General features: G+C 38.8%; 1 long non-coding RNA gene across 1 annotated transcript in view; it reads right to left on the bottom strand.

Moving 5' to 3' along the window:
- Positions 1-1,320: 1,320 nt before the first annotated feature.
- Positions 1,321-21,129, bottom strand: part of LOC139177089 (uncharacterized) — a 210,234-nt gene continuing 190,425 nt past the window's right edge. The window contains exon 4 of the long non-coding RNA XR_011561511.1: positions 1,321-1,545. This is a non-coding gene — a long non-coding RNA (uncharacterized lncRNA). The remainder of the gene's footprint in view (positions 1,546-21,129) is intronic.

Raw genomic sequence — 21,129 nt, 5'->3', positions numbered from 1 at the left:
AAGGACCCCTACCTATTTCTTTAAAAAGAAAAAAGTTAAAGAAACAAAAATGTATCTCTCTATATGATGAAGTATCAACCATAATCTAGCTGTCTTTTTATTTGCCTATAGGCTACAGACTTCCATTTATCAAATCAAGGTGTGCCCCCCTTATGTTTCAAGTATCTAACAATGTTTAGAGGACAAAAGAAGGAAATATACCAAAATAAAGTACATATATTTTTATTTTTACCCAGTTTTAGAAAGAAATTTCATAATCTCTCTACACACTGGGTTTAAGAGCAAGGGAAATTACAATTTATGAAAGGACAAAATGTACTGAAATAGTAAAAAAAAAAAAGGGGGGGGGGGAGAAATTGGAAGTTCAACTCTGCTGATATTTTGCAAAAGATGAAGAGGTTTGGCATATAGACAGTAAGTGGGGGATGGGGAAGGGATGATATTTTCTGAATCCAGCTCAGAAGGCAAATGGAAAACTGTGAGAGACCTCATCATAAAGAAAAGGGACATGTGGGGGTGGGCACAGAGAAGCAGCACATAGGAAAAAAGGAAGGAAGAGTATGAGGGGTCCTGTGAAGTCAGCAGGAAGCCCCGTGGTTCCAAAGATGAAACAAACTTCTCTGGGGGAAAAAATTTGTTTAAATATTCCTACATATGTCAAATGGTGAACTTGGGCAGCAAATAAACCGCAGGGAAGACTAATGTCAGACTGTGCTAAATAGCAGTGAAAAAGTAGTGTCCTGTGAGGAAGAATTCATTGTTCAAGAACTACAGTTTCATAAGGACACAATTTTTTTTTCCCCCAAAGGCTGCAGCAGCTGCAGTCTGCAGATGTAGTTGAAAAAAATACCCTGGGCAGGAGGTACATTCCCCTATGGCATGACCATATTTTCTATAGCAATAATCCTATGCCCATAAAAGGAACAAGAGAGAAAGAGAGAGGACAGGAGACGGATACAATCTCATTCAAGGGTCACACACGCATTACACAAAGAAACAGGCAGGAGTCCTTGTTTATGATTATTTTAAATGTTGACAAAAGCTCTTCTTATATCCATCACCTTGCACTTGGGGATTGGTAGAAAATGCTAGCAAATGAGGAGAGCAAAAGAAAAGACTGCTGTGTCCACTGATTTAAATGTGTGTGTATTATGCGTGCATGTACACAGACACACACATATACACACACTCCTAATCTATCTATAGCTTCTTTAAAAATACAAAATGCCTCCTTCAAATTGTTCACTATCACTCCAATTTCCTGTGTAGACCTGAATGTTTGTATATTTTTCTGTGTCTCATAAGTTGCCCAAGATACCTAATACATGCCCAGTATGACACATTTTTAAATGAGTTACTCTTTATTGAATTACAATTTCCAGCAGACACTAATAACAAAATTCAAATAGCTCTCACAGATGAGAATTTTTAGAGTGCTGGGATGTAACCAAGTTTTTAAGAGAATCTCGAAGAGCTACCCACCAAGTGTGTGTAGTAACTGGGGTGTCACTGGATGAAGTTCTTCAAATAGTTAATTAGATTTGCCTAGAAAAGAAAAAATCAATCGTTAAAGAGTCAACACTCTAGGAGATACAGATGATAAAGAACTGTTATTGGCACACCCAGGGTGAAGTCAAAAGTAAAACTTAACAAAATAAAGTTTTCAGATTTCCGACACTCCATCCCTGCAGTCAACACAATGCAATTAGTAACACATCAAAAGGAGAGAAAAGCAACTTTTGCCCTATGATTTCTTTTTCCTCCTGAATTTCTCTGGCCTGCTTAACAGGCGTTTTGCAAGCACAGAGGAATACAGACACTCATTCAATCAGGGGGTTGCATCGCCTATGAACACCTGCAAACTGAATTTGCTCTGTTTTGTTAACCATTTATTTTGTCTTTACTGGATTTTCAAAGGGAAATGTGATAATCCCACTGTTCTTCAGATGCTCAGCAGGGTGTTTCATCTAATAAAGCTATTGCAATGGAATGGATTAAAGCAACATGGAACATTCCTAATTTGGGATCTGTGAAAGAACTTTAACATCCGGGCATTATGAGCTCAATCTTAAAAAAGTTATTGGTAGGATAAAAGTAGAGTGTCTAACTAACATCTGCTTTTCTTTTTTAAGTGTCTTCATATTGCTATCACTTATGTGAAGCCAGGACATCACTGACTTCATCTTTAGGGACTATACTCGATCATAGAAGAAAAAAAAAAAACAAAGAAAAAAACATATTTTAAGTCATACAGTTATCATGTGGCTGAAATACCAAAGAGCAGGAATAAATCAGAAATGAAATTAGAAAAGGGATATTTTAGCATAAAAGCTATAAGGGTTCTCTTTCACTCCAAAACTGAAAAGCCATTTTCCAGTAAAGGAGACAAAATTTACCTATGAATTTGTAAGTTTAACCTGTTATTTCCCAAATATGTTTTATACTGGGTCATGTCTCACTGGCTAGAAAATGTGACACCTTCTATGTCTGGTCCCAATTTTTTACACTGTGTTGGTTATTATTTTTTTCAATTGTTGAGAGGGAAGTGACAGTCATCACTCTTCTTTGTACCACTCATTTCAGAGATGACCAGCTAATATCAAACTAATCTATTTAGTTTAGCATATAGACCAATGTTGGGCTTCGCTGGTGTCTCAGTGGTAAAGAATCCGCCTGCCAATGCAAGAGATGTGGGTTCGATCCCTGAGTTGGGAAGATCTCCTGGAGAAGGAAATGGCAATCCACTCCAGTATTCTTGCCTGGGTAATCCCATGGACAGAGGAGCTGGGTGGGCTACAGTCCATGGGGTCATAAAGAGTTGGAAACTACTTAGTGACTAAACAACAACATAATAAATCAATGATATGCAATAGGAATATAATGTGAGCCAACTATTATTTTTCAATTTTCTAGTAACCACATATAAAAAGCAAAACTAAACAGTGACATTAATATTAATTTAATCCAATATATCTAAAGTATCTTTTAACACAATCAACATAAAAGTATTCACTTCTATACGATAGTAAGAAAAAGAAAGAAACTAAGCCTTTGAGCTTGGTATGTGTTTCATGCTTATAACATATCTAAACTGGAACTAATCATATGTCATATGTTCAATACCCAAGACCTGTCTGGTGGCTACCATGCTGAAAAGCTCAGTTTTAGACTGATAAAGAAACTGCAAGGAGAAGCAAGTGAGATAGCCACAGGATAATGTGCTAACTGGGCAGGGATGACAGAGTAAAGAGACAGACTCCCCTGTTTGGCCCCTCTTCCTTCTGACCCCATCCCCAACTGTGGCCGTTTTCCAAAGCTCCATCCTTCACTCACTGTCCTCTTTAGACTCTTTCTCTTGGTAAGCTGATCCACTCATTTACTCATTCAACAAACTCTTGCTAAATGTCTGTGAAGTGCCAACTACTGCGGGAGGTCCAAAAGTTTTAAAGACAAATTCTTGCCCTCATAATAGCCAATGCATCTTCACAACTTAGCCTATTAAGTTCTCTGATGGAAGAAGCTAAAGTGCAGGCATTTGTGCACTGGAATTCACACATGACAGGAGGGGACAAGGGTGGCACACAGCTCAAAGGTTATCTCCTCGGAGAGACCTTTGGTGACCACGATATATAAGGTAGAAATCCGTACCCACTCCCCTATCATTGTTATTACATCATCTTGTTTTATTTTCTTTGGAATATGTATCATCATCCAAAAATCTTATTTCTTTGTATTTTGCTTATTGGTTTATCATTTATTTGTCTTCCTTTCTAAAAGCTAAGTTCCATGACAGTAGGGACCTTATGGGCCTTATTCATCCTGTGCTTTTGACAGAGTAGGTAATAAGTCAACAGTATTCCAACCATCTCTCTCTGAATTTATTTCTAATCATTTGCCACCAGCCAGGCATCTCCTTCCAAAACTTACTATAACCCTTACTATCTACTAAATGATTCTACACTCTTAATTTATCCTGAAAAACACCAGGCTAAAACACCTGAAACACTTCTTTTGTTCTGACAATCTCCCATCCCACATGCACCACTCTTAAAACAGTTCAGATGACCTTTTTGAGGGAATCAAAAGTTTTTCTCTAATCTGGCCTCCTCATGACTTCTGTCATTTACTCAGTAAAAAGAGACTCCCATTTGGGAGATATGGAGAAATTATTATGGTATCTTAACTTTTCCTACTATCAACTCAGCAAAAAATTAAAAGGCATTTAAACGCTGGGCTGGAAGAAGCACAACCTGGAATCAAGATTGCCAGGAGAAATATCAATAACCTGAGACATGCAGATGACACCACCCTTATGGCAGAAAGTGAAGAGGAACTAAAAAGCCTCTTGATGAAAGTGAGAGTGAAAAAGTTGGCTTAAAGCTCAACATTCAGAAAACTAAGGTCATGGCATGTGGTCCCATCACTTCACGGGAAATAGATGGGGAAACAGTGGAAACAGTGTCAGACTTTATTTTTGGGGGCTCCAAAATCACTGAAGATGGTGATTGCAGCCATGAAACTAAAAGACGTTTACTCCTTGGAAGGAAAGTTATGACCAATCTAGATAGCATATTCAAAAGCAGAGACATTACTTTGCCAAAAATGTCCTCTAGTCAAGGCTATGGTTTTTCCAGTGGTCATGTATGGATATGAGAGTTGGACTGTGAAGAAAGCTGAGCTTTCTTCAAAGAATTGATGCTTTTGAACTGTGGTGTTGGAGAAGACTCTTGAGAGTCCCTTGGACTGCAAGGAGATCCAACCAGTCCATTCTGAAGGAGATCAGCCCTGGGGTTTCTTTGGAAGAATTGATGCTAAAGCTGAAACTCCAATACTTTGGCCACCTCATGTGAAGAGTTGACTCATTGGAAAAGACTCTGATGCTGGGAGGGATTTGGGATAGGAGGAGAAGGGGATGACAGAGGATGAGATGGCTGGATGGCATCACCGACTCGATGGACATGAGTTTGAGTGAACTCCGGGAGATTGGTGATGGACAGGGAGGCCTGGCGTGCTGCAATTCATGGGGTTGTAAAGAGTCGGACACGACTGAGCGACTGAACTGAACTGTCTCCTCTCAGGGCAGACAACCAGCCCAAATGTTTTATGTCCAGGCTTATTTCCTCCCAGCTGAGAAGTGGTTCCCAAGCAAAGGATTAGCAGGTAACATGGGTGGTAGAACCTTGTAAGTAGCAAACTTCAAACAGCAGTGGCTGTCTGGAAATCTGACCCACACTCAGTGCCACAGTCTTGGGAGCCAATAGGAAACCAATAAACTTGGTGTGAACACCACAAGGACAGCTCATCCATGAATGGCCCCAGGCCATGGTCTCAGCAGCACCTAAGGTGGACCTGGTCAGAGATCTCTACCCTTTTTGTCCTGAATGGCAGAAGCCCTGGGCTCAGCGCAAGAAAAAAAATGATATATAGCATCTCTCAACAACCCTCAACAGCAGAGAGGTTTAAATATGGACCTGGAAGAAACAATCCTATTGTACTGTTCTGTAAAAGAGTCACAAACACTCCCAAATTCCACTGTTTTTTCCATAATCATTATACTTCTTTGCTACTGAAATGCTGAGGTTTTTCAGAACATCCAGGCTTACTTACCATCCTGTTGGAATGAGAGCACAGGAGGAAAAGGATACCTTTTTTTCTTTTTTTGGTGATAAGTCAATAATAGGAAAAAAAATCAAGACACTAATAGCCAGTTCTTGTGCTTCCCTGACTTGTTAGAGGCTCTTATATCAAGTACAAGCATAAGAAATACAGATATATATAAAGAGGGTTAGGCTACTACTCCTAGAACTAATCCTAGTTCCATCCTTTGACTCAGGTTTATGCTCAAAGTACAGCACTAAATACTGTTTTTAAACAGATTTAATCACATAATCATGTTTAACTAAGAGAAGGACTCTGCAATGAATGTTCTTTGTTTCAGCATCTATAAAATCAAGAGAAGGGACTAGATAATTTAAAATCAGTTTTATAATTTTCTTCTACTCACTCCAGCCTCCAAACCCTAGAGGAATTACCCTAAGCATTTATTACCTATTCTGTTAATTATTGTCCTTAATTAAATAACGCCCTTAAGAAGTGCTTAACCACTGAGTCCATGTCTTGCCTCCTTAATTAGGATGTAAGATCCTCAAGCATAATTCAACAAAAATATATTAAGTACTCACTGTGTTCAAGGAATATTATAAGGACAGAGGTTTCTCCCTAGATGGTTGGCACATTACCTGACACTTAATAGCAGTCACTTTGAATATGAAACATTTCTTAACTTGGCTCCACTGCAGTATTTTTTAGCTTATTTCTTCCTATGGGTAGGGAAGTCTGGTGCAATGTATGGATAGGCTTGGAGGAGATCCAGAAAATAAATGAACAGGTCTGCCATCCTGGGATTTTTTTGCTCTGGAGATTTCTGAAATCTATGAAATGTTGTAGAAATCACTGGCCCATAATACTGCCAGCTGTTCTCCTTATTTTTCTGTTGTGTACAAAAATCTATCTTTTACACACTTTATTATGGAGAAGTAAGTACTCTTACTTCTGACTTAAATGTTCCTTGGGAAAAAGCAAGGCAGTCAGTCCTGATGTAGGAAATAGGTCCTGAGCAGGCAAGTCACTGAGCATATGTAGTTTATTCAGGAGGTGATCCCAGGAAGCACAACTGAGGGAAAGGGGAAAATGAAAAGGAAGGAAAAGACAGAAGAAAAAAAAAAGTGTGTTTATAAGGGGCTATTGCAATAGGCAACTAGGGACTCTCTGAACTGGCAGGTAAATCAGAAATGTCTCTCCAATTATGGGAAAGCAGGAAAATGTATTCACTGTTTCTCATCCTTCAGGAGCTACAATTGCTCCTAGGAAATTCCCCAGCTTTGAGACATCCAGGCACAGTGCAAGAGAAAGCTCCTAGGTGGAGAAGCAGAGACACAGGACTGGAGGTGGAAGCTGCCACATTGCATAGAAACCAGCCACAGTAGCTGTAAGTGGACTCAACTCTAAGCCAAGGAGACATAGGACAGAATGTCAGTTGCAACTGCTTTGTGCATTAGTTCATCTATCTTCACCACCAGAGTCAGGCCAACAGCTCCAGGAACCTAGTTTCTCCTCATGGTCCTGTCATTTCCTCCTGATTGATATCAGATTTCACATCACTTTACAGCCCTCTATCTTAGAGGCCTTTCTCTAAATGAGATATGATGATGGCTTTTATCATAAGGTAGTAGAAAGTTTAGAGATGTAACTGATTTTTCATGTTTGATGGGATTTGGGTCAGGGGTCACAAACTCAAATGCCTTCTACGGCTTTGGCTTTATGACCGTCGTAAACAGGGATAAAGCCTCAATGAGAATGATCCTGAGGCCCCCAGCTGCCAAGGTGGTAAGTGTTGAGAAGGGGAGGGGTACTACCAAAAGCATGTTGAGTCATTGAACTGCTACTTATTATCTACTCCACAGCATGACAGAAAGCATGCTAGATGCTAATAATACAGCTGTTCCCAGCCCCTGTCCTAAAGAAACCACAGCCTACAGAAAGAGATGTATAAAGAAAAAAATGTGATGAGTGATAACAAAGTTGGAGTCCTTTACCAACCCTGAAGTTTATTCATGAAAATCCATTTCACAATAGAAGTGACATTTAAGACATGTTTCAGAAGTTCATGGAAAAATAAGGTCAGAGTACTGAGTTACCTATGAGCACTTCTGTGGCCAATGCTGAATTTTCGAGATTTGCTGGCATATTGAGTGCAGCACATTCACAGCATCATCTTTCAGAATTTGAAATAGCTCAACTGAAATTCCATCAACTCCATTAGCTTTGTTCATAGTGATGCTTCCTAAGGCCCACTTGACTTTGAATTCCAGGATGTCTGGCTCTAGGTGAGTGATCACATCATCATGGTTACCTGGGTCATGAAGATCTTTTTTGTATATTTCTTCTGTGTATTCTTGCCACCTCTTCTTAATACCTTCTGCGTCTGTTAGGTCCATACCATTTCGGTCCTTAATTGTGCTCATTGTTACATGAAATGTTCCGTTGGTATTTCTAATTTTCTTGAAGAGATCTCTAGTTTTCTCATTCTATTGTTTTCCTCTATTTCTTTGCATTGATCACTGAGAAAGGCTTTCTTATCTCTCCTTGCTATTCTTTGGAACTCTGCACTCAAATAGGTATATTTTTCCTTGTCTCCTTTGCCTTTATCTGGAAAAGGTCAGTTTTCATTCCAATCCCAAAGAAAGGCAATGCCAAAGGATGTTCAAACTACCACAAAATTGCACTCATCTCACACTCATCTCCAAGTAGAAAAGTAATGCTCAAAATTCTCCAAGCCAGGCTTCAACAGTACATGAACCATAAACTTCCAAATGTTTAAGCTGGTTTTAGAAAAGGCAGAGGAACCAGAGATCAAATTGCCAACATCCACTGGATCACCAAAAAAGCAAGAGAGTTCCAGAAAAACATCTACTTTTGATTTATTGATTATGCCAAATCCTTTGACTGTGTAGATCACAATAAACTGTGGAAAATTATGAAAGAGATGGGAATACCAGACCACCTGACCTGCCTCTTGAGAAACCTGTATGCAGGTCAGGAAGCAACAGTTAGAACTGGACATGGAACAACAGACTGGTTCCAAATAGGAAAAGGAGTACATCAAGGCTGTATATTGTCACCCTGCTTATTTAACTTATATGCAGAGTACATAATTCGAAATGCCAGGCTTGGATGAAGCACAAGCTGGAATCAAGACTGCTGGGAGAAATACCAATAACCTCAGATATGCAGATGACACCATCCTCATGGGAGAAAGTGAAGAAAAACTAAAGAGCCTCTTGATGAAAGTGAAAGTGGAGAGTGAAAAAGTTGGCTTAAAGCTCAACATTCAGAAAACGAAGATCATGGTATCTGGTCCCATCACTTCATGGCAAATAGATGGGGAAACAATGGAAACCATGAGAGACTTTTTTTTTTTTTGGCCTCCAGAATCACTGCATATGGTGACTGCAGCCATGAAATTAAAAGATGCTTACTCCTTGGAAGAAAAGTTATGACCAACCTAGACAGCATATTAAAAAGCAGAGATATTAGTTTACCAAAAAAGATCCATCTAGTCAAAGCTCTGGTGTTTCCAGTAGTCATGTATGTATGTGAGAGTTGGACTATAAAGAAAGCTGAGTGCCGAAGAATTGATGCTTTTGAACTGTAGTGTTGGAGAAGACTCTTGAGAGTCCCTTGGACTGCAAGGAGATCTAACCAGTCCATCCTAAAGGAAATCAGTCCTAAATATTCATTGGAAGGATTGATGCTGAAGCTGAAACTCCAATACTTTGGCCACCTGATGTGAAGAACTGACTCACTGGTAAAGACCCTGATGCTGGGAAAGATTGAAGGTGGGAGGAGAAGGGGATGACAGAAAATGAGATGATTGGATGGGATCATCAATGCAATGGACATGAGTTTGAGTAGGCTCCAGGAGTTGGTGATGGACAGAGAAGCCTGGACGTGCTGTAGTCCATGGGGTCGCAAAGAGTCGGACACGACTGAGCAACTGAACTGAACTGATGAACACTTCTAGAAATATTACATACTACTTCTAATTGTTCATGTTTAATGAGTACTAACTACATATCAGGAACAATATGAAGTGCCTTTCACTGTATTCTCAGTTAATCCTCCCAATAGCACTAATTAAAAAAAAAAAAAAAAAAAAAAAACTGAGCCCAGAGAGATTTGATGACTTGTGCAGAAGTCATGTAGCTAACAGATAGGTCAAAATTTAAATTCAGGTAGTCTGGCTAGGGAGCCCACATTCTTAATGACTGATCTATAGAACTTGATTAAGACACAGCAAAGGTTACATATGAAACTAAAATTAACAGTATTTCACATAGTTGAGATATTAGGTTACTATAGTAGAGGTCACTATACTATTAATTTCTGGTATAGAACAAACCACCTCAAAGTTTGGTGACATAAACTTTCATTATTTCTCATGACTGATACGGAGTGACTCGGCCAGGGCCAAGTGATATAGGATGGCTTCACTCATGTCTGTGGCCTTCACTGGATGGCCTGGATGGTTGGGTGTCAGGATACACAGTCTTTCATCCTCCAAAAGGCTGATGGGGTTAATCCATAAAATGGCAGAAGGGCTTTCAGCAACTAGACCAAGTAAGTCCTAACCACAAGTACTTTTCCAGCCTCTACATCATATTTGCTATTATTCCATTGGCAAGTCCTGTGGCCAAAACTAGGGCCCAGAAAGGAGTAGACCCAGGGAGGCAAGAATAAATGCCAGAATTCCTATGGAAGTTCTATATATGTAAATTCATTCTGCTTTGCTGCAGATGCATAACGTAAGAGAAACTATATTCTGTGTAAGTCATTTCCCCAAGTGTTCAATTCATTCCTTATTTTATAAGTGAAAATAAATTCTTTCTCCCCAGACCCCACAGAGTTACTGGACTTAGAATATGATGAGTAGGAATAAAAATGGAGAAAGAAAAAAGAAGAGGAAGAGAGAAAGAAGTACAGCAGCAACCACCACTTTGCAAAAAGCTCTTGTGTAATGACTTACATAGAATATAGTTTCTCTTAAGTCATGCATCTGCAGCAAGGATAACTGTTTCTAGCCTCCCTCCCCTAGTCCTCAGGAACTCTGTGTCCATGTTAACCCCCTGTCCCTCCTCCCACAGTATCAAAGATGCAGCCCCAAGATCCAAATTACTCTTTCCTCAGCTTCTCTCATGTCTTCTAACTTTTGTTTGCACCAACTTCTATTCCTAACCCCCAGTATCCACTTTTTCAAATACCAGTAACAAGAATGACTTACAGTTTACATACACTCAAAGTGAAATTGTCACAATTGCTAACAGTGAAACAGAAATATAACCCTTACAGCAGAATTTTCTAAAAGGAAATGGAGAGGAATGTAAGCACCCATTGCTTTAAGGGCAAGGTGGAAAAGAGGGCTGATGTGCTAGGAGAAGAGGGATAAAACTCTTGGGCAAATTTTATGACACAGGTGAGATGAATCACATCAGCGTGTGACTGGCCAGTGATGCCTCTTTGTGTTTTCTCATATAAGTAGGGAGCATCAATAATAGGAAGTAATCATTCAAAGCACTTACCCCCATCCCTGGAAATAGTAAGGTAGTCACAAATTCTTAAAACCACTGTATTTGACACTGTATATGACAATTTGCATACTGTTTCACACTGGATGTTCTTCTAATTAACATGCACCTTTCAATAAGTGTCAAAAGATACTTGATGGTCATCAGACCAAAGGGTGGGCCTCCATATAATACCTTCCTAGAGTATAAGAACATCTCTTCCCTTTCCTCCTCTCTTCTCTTCCCCTGGCATACTCATCTGGTATATCCATTTCAAGAAAATGAAAGTTAGAAAGAAAACTCTGTGTGTGTGTGTATCTTTTACCTTCGGGCCACAACTCCAACCTCTGCTGACGCAAAGGAAAACAGAGGTCTGGGTACCATCCCCACAGGGTGCATGAGCAAGTTCTGAGCCAATTAAAGCCAAAACAATTTCTCAAATTATATTACAACTGAGGACACACCAAGGAATTTGGACATCATCTAATGTGTTATCAGGGATCACTGAAATACTTACACAGGGCATTGCAACAAGCAGATTTGTTTTAGAAAACTAATACCTGCAGCAAGTAGTAGGTTGGGATGGAGTCTAGAGCAGTGGTTCTCCAGGTAGGATTCCCAAACAACAGCCTCAGCATCACCTGGGAACTTGCTAGAAATGCAGTTCTGAGCCCCACTCCAGACCTGCTGAGTCAGAAACTCTGAGGGTGAAACCAGTACTGTTGTTTAACAAGTGCTCTGGATGATTCTGACACACTCAAGGGGAAGAACCAACTCTGCAGAGGCAGACAGGTCAGATGGTATTCTGTATGGAGGGTCTCTGATTAAGATGCCCTACCATCTCTGTTTCTAAAAGTCCATTAAAGTGACACACTAATGGAAGATTTAAAATAGGTATATAGTGATAAGGGCAAGGAAAATGGGTGAAAAAAGCACAAGTGAAAGATGTCCTAAAAGTTTGGAAGATGAAAGGGAGATGGAGGACTGATGGACTACCATGGCTGACAGGTTTAACCAAAATGTAAATGCTTAAAAATTTGTGTCCTAGACTCATGCAGTAGACAAAGCATAGAGTCTCCTTTAATAATGAGATGGCTTTTTCCTTTTACCACCCTAATCTGACTTTATTGTTTTAAATGATTAAGTTTATCCTTTTCTCCAATAATGGAGAAAAATATATCTAAAAAAAAAAAACAAAAAAACCCAGCAATACATCCAGTGATAATCACATATAAAGTATGAGGAAAAAATTACCTACACATTTTCCCTAACTATCTCCAAGAGATTTGCTTTTTCAACCTCATACTTTTTAATGGCTACTTTGAAATGTTTCATCTAAAAGGCAGAGGACTACCAAAATTAAGCCATTTTTCAGAAGCTACCTGCACATACCAGCTAACTCCGAGTACAAGAACAAATTGTAGATATGTCTGGAATTCAGGCTAAGATTAAGCCACCACTAACTTTCAGAGCTTATCAGAGCATGAATCTCATGAGGCCATCCAAATAAGAATAAATTAAAGACACTGACACTGTCTAAATCTCAGATTAAATTTCATAATATTAATAACCCAATGCTCATTGCAAGTTTCAAACAGAGCAAATATCCTTCATTGTAATTCACAGGAGAAATTTCTCATCACAAGCAGTGTTTTTCTGCACACATCTATATATTTCCATAATATTCCAACCCTTTAAGGTTATATGACATTTAATTTAAGAAATTTCTGTCCAATAAGGTGAAAAAATTCTCAAACTCACCTTTCAAAGGTCTTTCTTTTCCCCTGGCAGAGGGTAACACAGTTTTTTTCATTCCTCCTTGCTTTGAAATAGCCTATAAACTTGGGTTCTCCTAGAGGTAAGAGCTCACTCCCAGTCTTCCAGGTTGCAAAATTACTCAAAGATGTTGAAGCAAATCTACTTTGAAGCAAATCTAAGTGTATTTCATGAAACTAAATGCAAGCTGGCAATTGTACAGATGAAAGCAGTAACTATCAGCAGTTAGTCGTTTTCCCCCTTTTGTGGGTGGAGAAAGACAAATGAAAAAGAAAATCTCTGCATTCAGATTAGTTCTGATGAGTTTACCCATCAAAAGTTCACCCAATTAGATGAAACTCTCTTGGTTAACTTGAGTTAGTTACAGTTTGGAAATCATACGACAAATTAGTTACTTTCATCTTGGGCAATGAAATGATCACTTGGGCATTAAATTGAAAAAAATGGTTTGAGGAGACTGCACTTATTCACTCTAAATAGGTTCAAATCCTAATTAGCTTCAACTAACAGTTCAAATCCAGATTTATGACAGGAGTTTCAGAGATGCAAATGAACATTTGAGAAAATTCTTGTGAAAAGCAGCTTTTCTGGCCTTGTGTTTGCAGTCGGAGAAGCATTCTTTCAGATCACAGGAGCTCCAATGTGAGCAAGTGTCAGAATCACCTTGGGTTTGCTTAGACCCACGTGGTTAGGCCCCATTCCTAAGTTTCTGATTTGGTATGTCCAAGGTGGGGCTGGAGAACTTGAATTTCTAACAGGTATCTCAGGTGACACTGATATAGCTGATCTGAAGAATACTTTGAGAATGTTTTAGGTTTATATCTATCTTGGGTAAATAATTTTACTCTAGTAAAATGAGCTTTCAAAGTAGGTCATATGAGTAATTTACTTGAGTATCTTTCATAAGACAATTTAAATAATCAAACTTCATTAGCATAGGAAACACCTACAAAATAGTCAATATTTGTCTTAAGTTGGATATATTTTAAAATTCTTATTTTCAAGTGCCATTTTATGAATTTTAAGAAAATAAGTCATCGTTTAGCATATAACTCTGCAAATCCATGTGGTCAAACATCAAAGATCAAAACCAAGTGGGCTTTATCCCAGGGATGCAAGGATTCTTCGATATCCGCAAATCAATCAATGTAATACACCACATTAACAAATTGAAAAATAAAAACCATATGATTATCTCAATAGATGCAGAGAAAGCCTTTGACAAAATTCAACACCCATTTATGATAAAAACTCTCCAGAAAGCAGGAATAGAAGGAACATACCTCAACATAATAAAAGCTATATATGACAAACCCACAGCAAACATTATCCTCAATGGTGAAAAATTGAAAGCATTTCCTCTAAAGTCAGGAACAAGACAAGGGTGCCCACTTTCACCATTACTATTCAACATAGTTTTGGAAGTTTTGGCCACAGCAATCAGAGCAGAAAAAGAAATAAAAGGAATCCAAATTGGAAAAGAAGAAGTAAAACTCTCACTATTTGCAGATGACATGATCCTCTACATAGAAAACCCTAAAGACTCCACCAGAAAATTACTAGAACTAATCAATGACTATAGTAAAATTGCAGGATATAAAATCAACACACAGAAATCCCTTGCATTCCTATACACTAATAATGAGAAAACAGAAAGAGAAATTAAGGAAACAATTCCATTCACCATTGCAACAGAAAGAATAAAATACTTAGGAATATATCTACCTAAAGAAACTAAAGACCTATATATAGAAAACTATAAAACACTGGTGAAAGAAATCAAAGAGGACACTAATAGATGGAGAAATATACCATGATCATGGATTGGAAGAATCAATATAGTGAAAAAGAGTATACTACCCAAAGCAATTTATAGATTCAATGCAATCCCTATCAAGCTACCAACAGTATTCTTCACAGAGCTAGAACAAATAATTTCACAATTTGTATGGAAATACAAAAAACCTCGAATAGCCAAAGCGATCTTGAGAAAGAAGAATGGAACTGGAGGAATCAACCTACCTGACTTCAGGCTCTACTGCAAAGCCACAGTTATCAAGACAGTATGGTACTGGCACAAAGACAGAAATATAGATCAATGGAACAAAATAGAAAGCCCAGAGATAAATCCACGCACATATGGACACCTTATCTTTGACGAAGGAGGCAAGAATATACAATGGATTAAAGACAATCTCTTTAACAAATGGTGCTGGGAAATCTGGTCAACCACTTGTAAAAGAATGAAACTAGAACACTTTCTAACACCATACACAAAAATAAACTCAAAATGGATTAAAGATCTAAACATAAGACCAGAAACTATAAAACTCCTAGAGGAGAACATAGGCAAAACACTCTCTGACATACATCACAGCAGGATCCTCTATGACCCACCTCCCAGAACATCGGAAATAAAAGCAAAAATAAACAAATGGGACCTAATTAACCTTAAAAGCTTCTGCACAGCAAAGGAAACTATCAGCAAGGTGAAAAGACAGCCTTCAGAATGGGAGAAAATAATAGCAAATGAAGCAACTGACAAACAACTAATCTCAAAAATATACAAGCAACTTCTACAGCTCAACTCCAGAAAAATAAACGACCCAATCAAAAAATGGGCCAAAGAACTAAATAGACATTTCTCCAAAGAAGACATACAGATGGCTAACAAACACATGAAAAGATGCTCAACATCACTCATTATCAGAGAAATGCAAATCAAGACCACTATGAGGTACCATTTCACACCAGTCAGAATGGCTGCGATCCAAAAGTCTACAAATAATAAATGCTGGAGAGGGTGTGGAGAAAAGGGAACCCTCTTACACTGTTGGTGGGAATGCAAACTAGTACAGCCACTATGGAGAACAGTGTGGAGATTCCTTAAAAAACTGGAAATAGAACTGCCTTATGATCCAGCAATCCCACTGCTGGGCATACACACTGAGGAAACCAGAAGGGAAAGAGACACGTGTACCCCAATGTTTATCGCAGCACTGTTTATAATAGCCAGGACATGGAAGCAACCTAGATGCCCATCAGCAGATGAATGGATAAGAAAGCAGTGGTACATATACACAATGGAGTATTACTCAGCCATTAAAAAGAATTCATTTGAATCAGTTCTAATGAGGTGGATGAAACTGGAGCCTATTATACAGAGTGAAGTAAGCCAGAAGGAAAAACACCAATACAGTATACTAACGCATATATATGGAATTTAGAAAGATGATAACAATAACCCTGTGTTCGAGACAGCAAAAGAGACACTGATGTATGGAACAGTCTTATGGACTCTATGGGAGAGGGAGAGGGTGGGAAGATTTGGGAGAATGGCATTGAAACATGTAAAGTATCATATATGAAACGAGATGCCAGTCCAGGTTCAATGCACGATACTGGATGCTTGGGGCTAGTGCACTGGGACGACCCAGAGGGATGCTATGGGGAGGGAGGAGGGAGGAGGGTTCAGGATGGGGAGCACATGTATACCTGTGATGGATTCATTTTGATATTTGGCAAAACTAATACAATTATGTAAAGTTTAAAAATAAAATAAAATTAATTAAAAAAAAAAAAGAAAAAAAAGACAAAACTGGAAAACCATATTATTTAGTAATTAACATATAATTATAAAATACCTACTTATTTTACTGAAAATAATTAATTCAAGTTATATTTAAAACTAGGAGCATAGGTGCTGGTACTTATGGCTGACTCAATGATCATCTGTTCTCTTCCAAAATGAAAAAAAGTTATGATTATTCAAATATTGTTCTCATGGAATAATCACTGTAACCCCTAAAGCAGGCAAACTGTGACATTTACATCCTGAATTAGTATTCAGATCAAGTATTTAAAGAAGTAAATTAACTCTCTCCAACCAATATGTCTGGATTTAAGAAACTGCCTTTAGGCAAATTTCAGTGACTATTTACCACAATAAAATTTTAGTGGTTGGTTGTACTTTAAATGTGAATACCTGAATAGCAAAAATACATGAAACACCCCATCAGTTCACCAGGCAGTTTTCACCAAAAACAAACCACTTTATTAATATAATAGTGTTTTTTAAAACATACCTGTTTTCACTTATAAGTAATGTAATTCCTGATTAAAACAAAGATGAAGAACAAAACCCACTTATAAGTAGAATTAGTTGTATATTCTTCCTATTTAAAGAGTTTAATTCTAAACTTAAAATGTTTGTATCCTCTTCTCTCACTTTGTATTTGCCTCAGGTGTTTCCCAAAGCCCTCATCTGACTTTTCCAGACCATTTCATGACCTCCATTTAGATCCACAGATTGTCTTACTAATAGTTTGACATGTGGTCTCTTTATTCAAACTTGGAAAATTTTGCTATTTGAGATTTATTACTTAAAAAGTGACACTACAACCAAAAGTAAAGAGAATTATGAAGGGTCTGTGGTTCTCATTCCGCTGTGACTTCAGTTTCAGGAACCTGACACAACTGTAACGTCCAAATATAACCTGAAGAAAGCGTCATTAAACAAGAAGCTGAAGCGGAGAGGTGTGTTTCCACACAGGATTCTGTTGCAATGAATACACAATCCAGAGTACTAGCACTTGTATCACTTAACCACAGCAGTGAGTTTTATATGTGTATGTGTATACACACACACACACACACACATACACACACACACACACACACCTGTTTGATCATTCATTTACAGTGTTTTATCTTATATCCCCTCTAAACGTGAACAAGCATTTTGCATATTTTTTAAATGGAGACAGCATCTTTTGAAAATTATGAATTGTTATAACTGTTATGATTATATATAAAATCACTAAGAATTTGTACCTCTAACCAAGATGGAGTAATAGGAACTGGATTTACCCTCCCACCTGAAACAATTATAATGAGAAACAATGTGTGAAAGTGTTCCACACACTGCATATGAGAGAGCAGAAGTCCATGATCCATGACAAATGGGAAACAAACAAGGTGAACCCTACAACTGCCCCAGCTAGGAGCCTGGAGAGAGATTCCAGGCCACAGAGAATGAAGCACAGAATCCAGGTACAGCCCAGTGATCCGCTAAGTTGAAGAAATGCAGCTGGAAATTGCGGAGGCCAAGCAGTTGGAGTTCTCAGAACAGATGCCAGAGAGAAGAGAGCTGCCAGAGAGAATTGTAGAGAGATCTCCAGGCTCCCTGCTAAGCTTTCAGTACAGAACCGGCTAGGACATGCTGTGAGGAGGCTACCCTCACACCATGGCTGGGAAGAAAATCACTTGAAGGATTAGAGGAAACAAAACTTGGAGCTCACACAGGATCAAGAACAAAAACTGTTACCACCAACCAAACTGCAACACTTAAGGGGCTTTGGACAGAGAACTCAGAGGGTCTTGCCTCAGTAGAAAATACACCTAGATTATATACAACTCTGGTCCTTCCTAACAAACCTTAAAAGACCCAAAAGTATTGAACAGTTTCCAAGTAACTGTGCCCCAAAACACAATTAACAAACTGTTCAAAACCTCAAGAACACATAAATACAAAAATATCCAGTATTTAAAGTAAAATTCCCAATGTCTATATCCAAAAAATTACCAGGCATGCAAAAAGGTGAGGAAATACAACCCATGAAGAGAAAACCAATCCACTGAAACCCAGAACTAAAATCTGTGACAACAGAAACAACTGAAGGACTAAATTTAATGAGAGTCCTTGAAACCAACTTGTTTGCATAGAGTAAAGTTTTCTCCTTTTTGAAAGAAAACTTAAAACCACTAGTAGGACAAACCTACTAAGCTTCTGTAATACACAGCATCTATGCAATATAGAAAATAAATAACTGTCACATTTTTTTGGTGGTTTTTAAAGATCAAAGTGGTAAAAACAGAAGAGCTACTTCAAAATACTGTTAGCCAGCATATGCTAGGATCACTCAAAAGATCAAGTGTTTCTTGAGACAACTGCTACTGTTCTCACCTCAGTGAAGCACCAGCAATGTACTATCAACCCAAGAAAACAAGTGCCCAATTTGTTCCTCCACCTAAATTATGCACCCTGAGCCACCAAATAAGGAAAGATATAAGCATCTGAATGCAGAGTTCCAAAGAATAGCAAGGAGAGATAAGAAAGCCTTCCTCAGCGATCAATACAAAGAAATAGAGGAAAACAACAGAATGGGAAAGACTAGGGATCTCTTCAAAAAAAATTAGAGATACCAAGGGAACGTTTCATGCAAAGATGGGCTCGATAAAGGACAGAAATGGTATGGACCTAACAGAAGCAGAAGATATTAAGAAGAGATGGCAAGAATACATAGAAGAACTGTACAAAAAAGATCTTCACGACCAAGATAATCACGATGGTGTGGTCACTGACCTAGAGCCAGACCTCCTGGAATGTGAAGTCAAGTGGGCCTTAGAAAGCATCACTACGAACAAAGCTAGTGGAGGTGATGGAATTCCAGTTGCGCTATTTCAAATCCTGAAAGATGATGCTGTGAAAGTGCTGCACTCAATATGTCAGCAAATTTGGAAAACTCAGAAGTGGCCACAGGACTGGAAAAGGTCAGTTTTCATTCCAATCCCAAAGAAAGGCAATGCCAAAGAATGCTCAAACTACCGCACAATTGCACTCATCTCACACGCTAGTAAAGTAATGCTTAAAATTCTCCAAGCCAGGCTTCAGCAATATGTGAACCGTGAACTTCCAGATGTTCAAACTGGTTTTAGAAAAGGCAGAGGAACCAGAGATCAAATGGCCGACATCCGCTGGATCATCGAAAAATCAAGAGAGTTCCAGAAAAATATCTACTTCTGCTCTATTGACTATGCCAAAGCCTTTGACTGTGTGGATCACAGCAAACTGTGGAAAATTCTTCAAGAGATGGGAATACCAGACCACCTGACCTGCCTCTTGAGAAACCTATATGCAGGTCAGGAAGCAACAGTTAGAACTGGACGTGGAACAACAGACTGGTTCCAAATAGGAAAAGGAGTACGTCAAGGCTGTATACTGTCACTCTGCTTATTTAACTTATATGCAGAGTACATCATGAGAAACACTGGGTTGGAGGAAGCACAAGCTGGAATCAAGATTGCCAGGAGAAATATCAATAACCTGAGATATGCAGATGACACAACCCTTATGGCAGAAAGTGAAGAGGAAATAAAAAGCCTCTTGATGAAAGTGAAAGAGGAGAATGAATAAGTTGGCTTAAAGCTCAACATTCAGAAAACGAAGATCATGGCATGTGGTCCCATCACTTCATGGGAAATAGATGGGGAAACAGGGGAAACAGTGTCAAACTTTATTTTTGGGGGCCCCAAAATCACTGCAGATGGTTATTATAGCCATGAAATTAAAAGATGCTTGCTCCTTGGAAGGAAAGTTATGACCAACCTAGATAGCATATTCAAAAGCAGAGACATTACTTTGCCAAAAAGGTCCGTCTAGTCAAGGCTATGGTTTTTCCTGTGGTCATGTATGGATGTGAGAGTTGGACTGTGAAGAAGGCTGAGTGCCGAAGAATTGATGCTTTTGAACTGTGGTGTTGAAGAAGACTCTTGAGAGTCCCTTGGACTGCAAGGAGATCCAAGCAGTCCATTCTGAAGGAGATCAGCCCTGGGATTTCTTTGGAAGGACTGATGCTCAAGCTGAAACTCCAATACTTTGGCCACCTCATGCGAAAAGTTGACTCATTGGAAAAGACTCTGATGCTGGGAGGGATTGGGGGCAGGAGGAAAAGGGGACGACAGAGGATGAGATGGCTGGATGGCATCACCGACTCGATGGACGTGAGTCTGAGCGAACTCCAGGAGTTGGTGATGGACAGGGAGGCTTGGTGTCCTGCGATTCATGGGGTCACAAAGAGTTGGCTATGACTGAACGACTAAACTGAACTGAACTGAACTTGAGTTAGATGATGCTTCCTCCGCCAAGATTAGATTTAGTTTATATAGAATACATTTTTGGCAGGAATGCCATTGAACTGATATGGTGTCCTAAGTGTGTCACATATCAGGAGGCACACTGTATCACTTTATCCAATTATTGGTAATATTAACTTTGATGACTTGGTTAAGGTGATGTCTGTCAGGTTTTGTCACTCTAAAGTTATTCTTTCTCCCTTTATAATTTGTAGGAAGAGATTTTGAGACCATGTAAATATCCATCAAACTTTGTCCCACTATTCTGAAGCATTTGTGGACCATTCTGGACTAAATTATGACTCAGGTGAGTATC

The sequence above is a fragment of the Bos indicus genome, chromosome 18 (assembly GCF_029378745.1).
Source record: "Bos indicus isolate NIAB-ARS_2022 breed Sahiwal x Tharparkar chromosome 18, NIAB-ARS_B.indTharparkar_mat_pri_1.0, whole genome shotgun sequence".
Taxonomy (NCBI): Eukaryota; Metazoa; Chordata; class Mammalia; order Artiodactyla; family Bovidae; genus Bos; species Bos indicus.
Note: the sequence above shows the minus strand (reverse complement) of the source record. Positions and strands in the feature narration are given on the sequence as shown.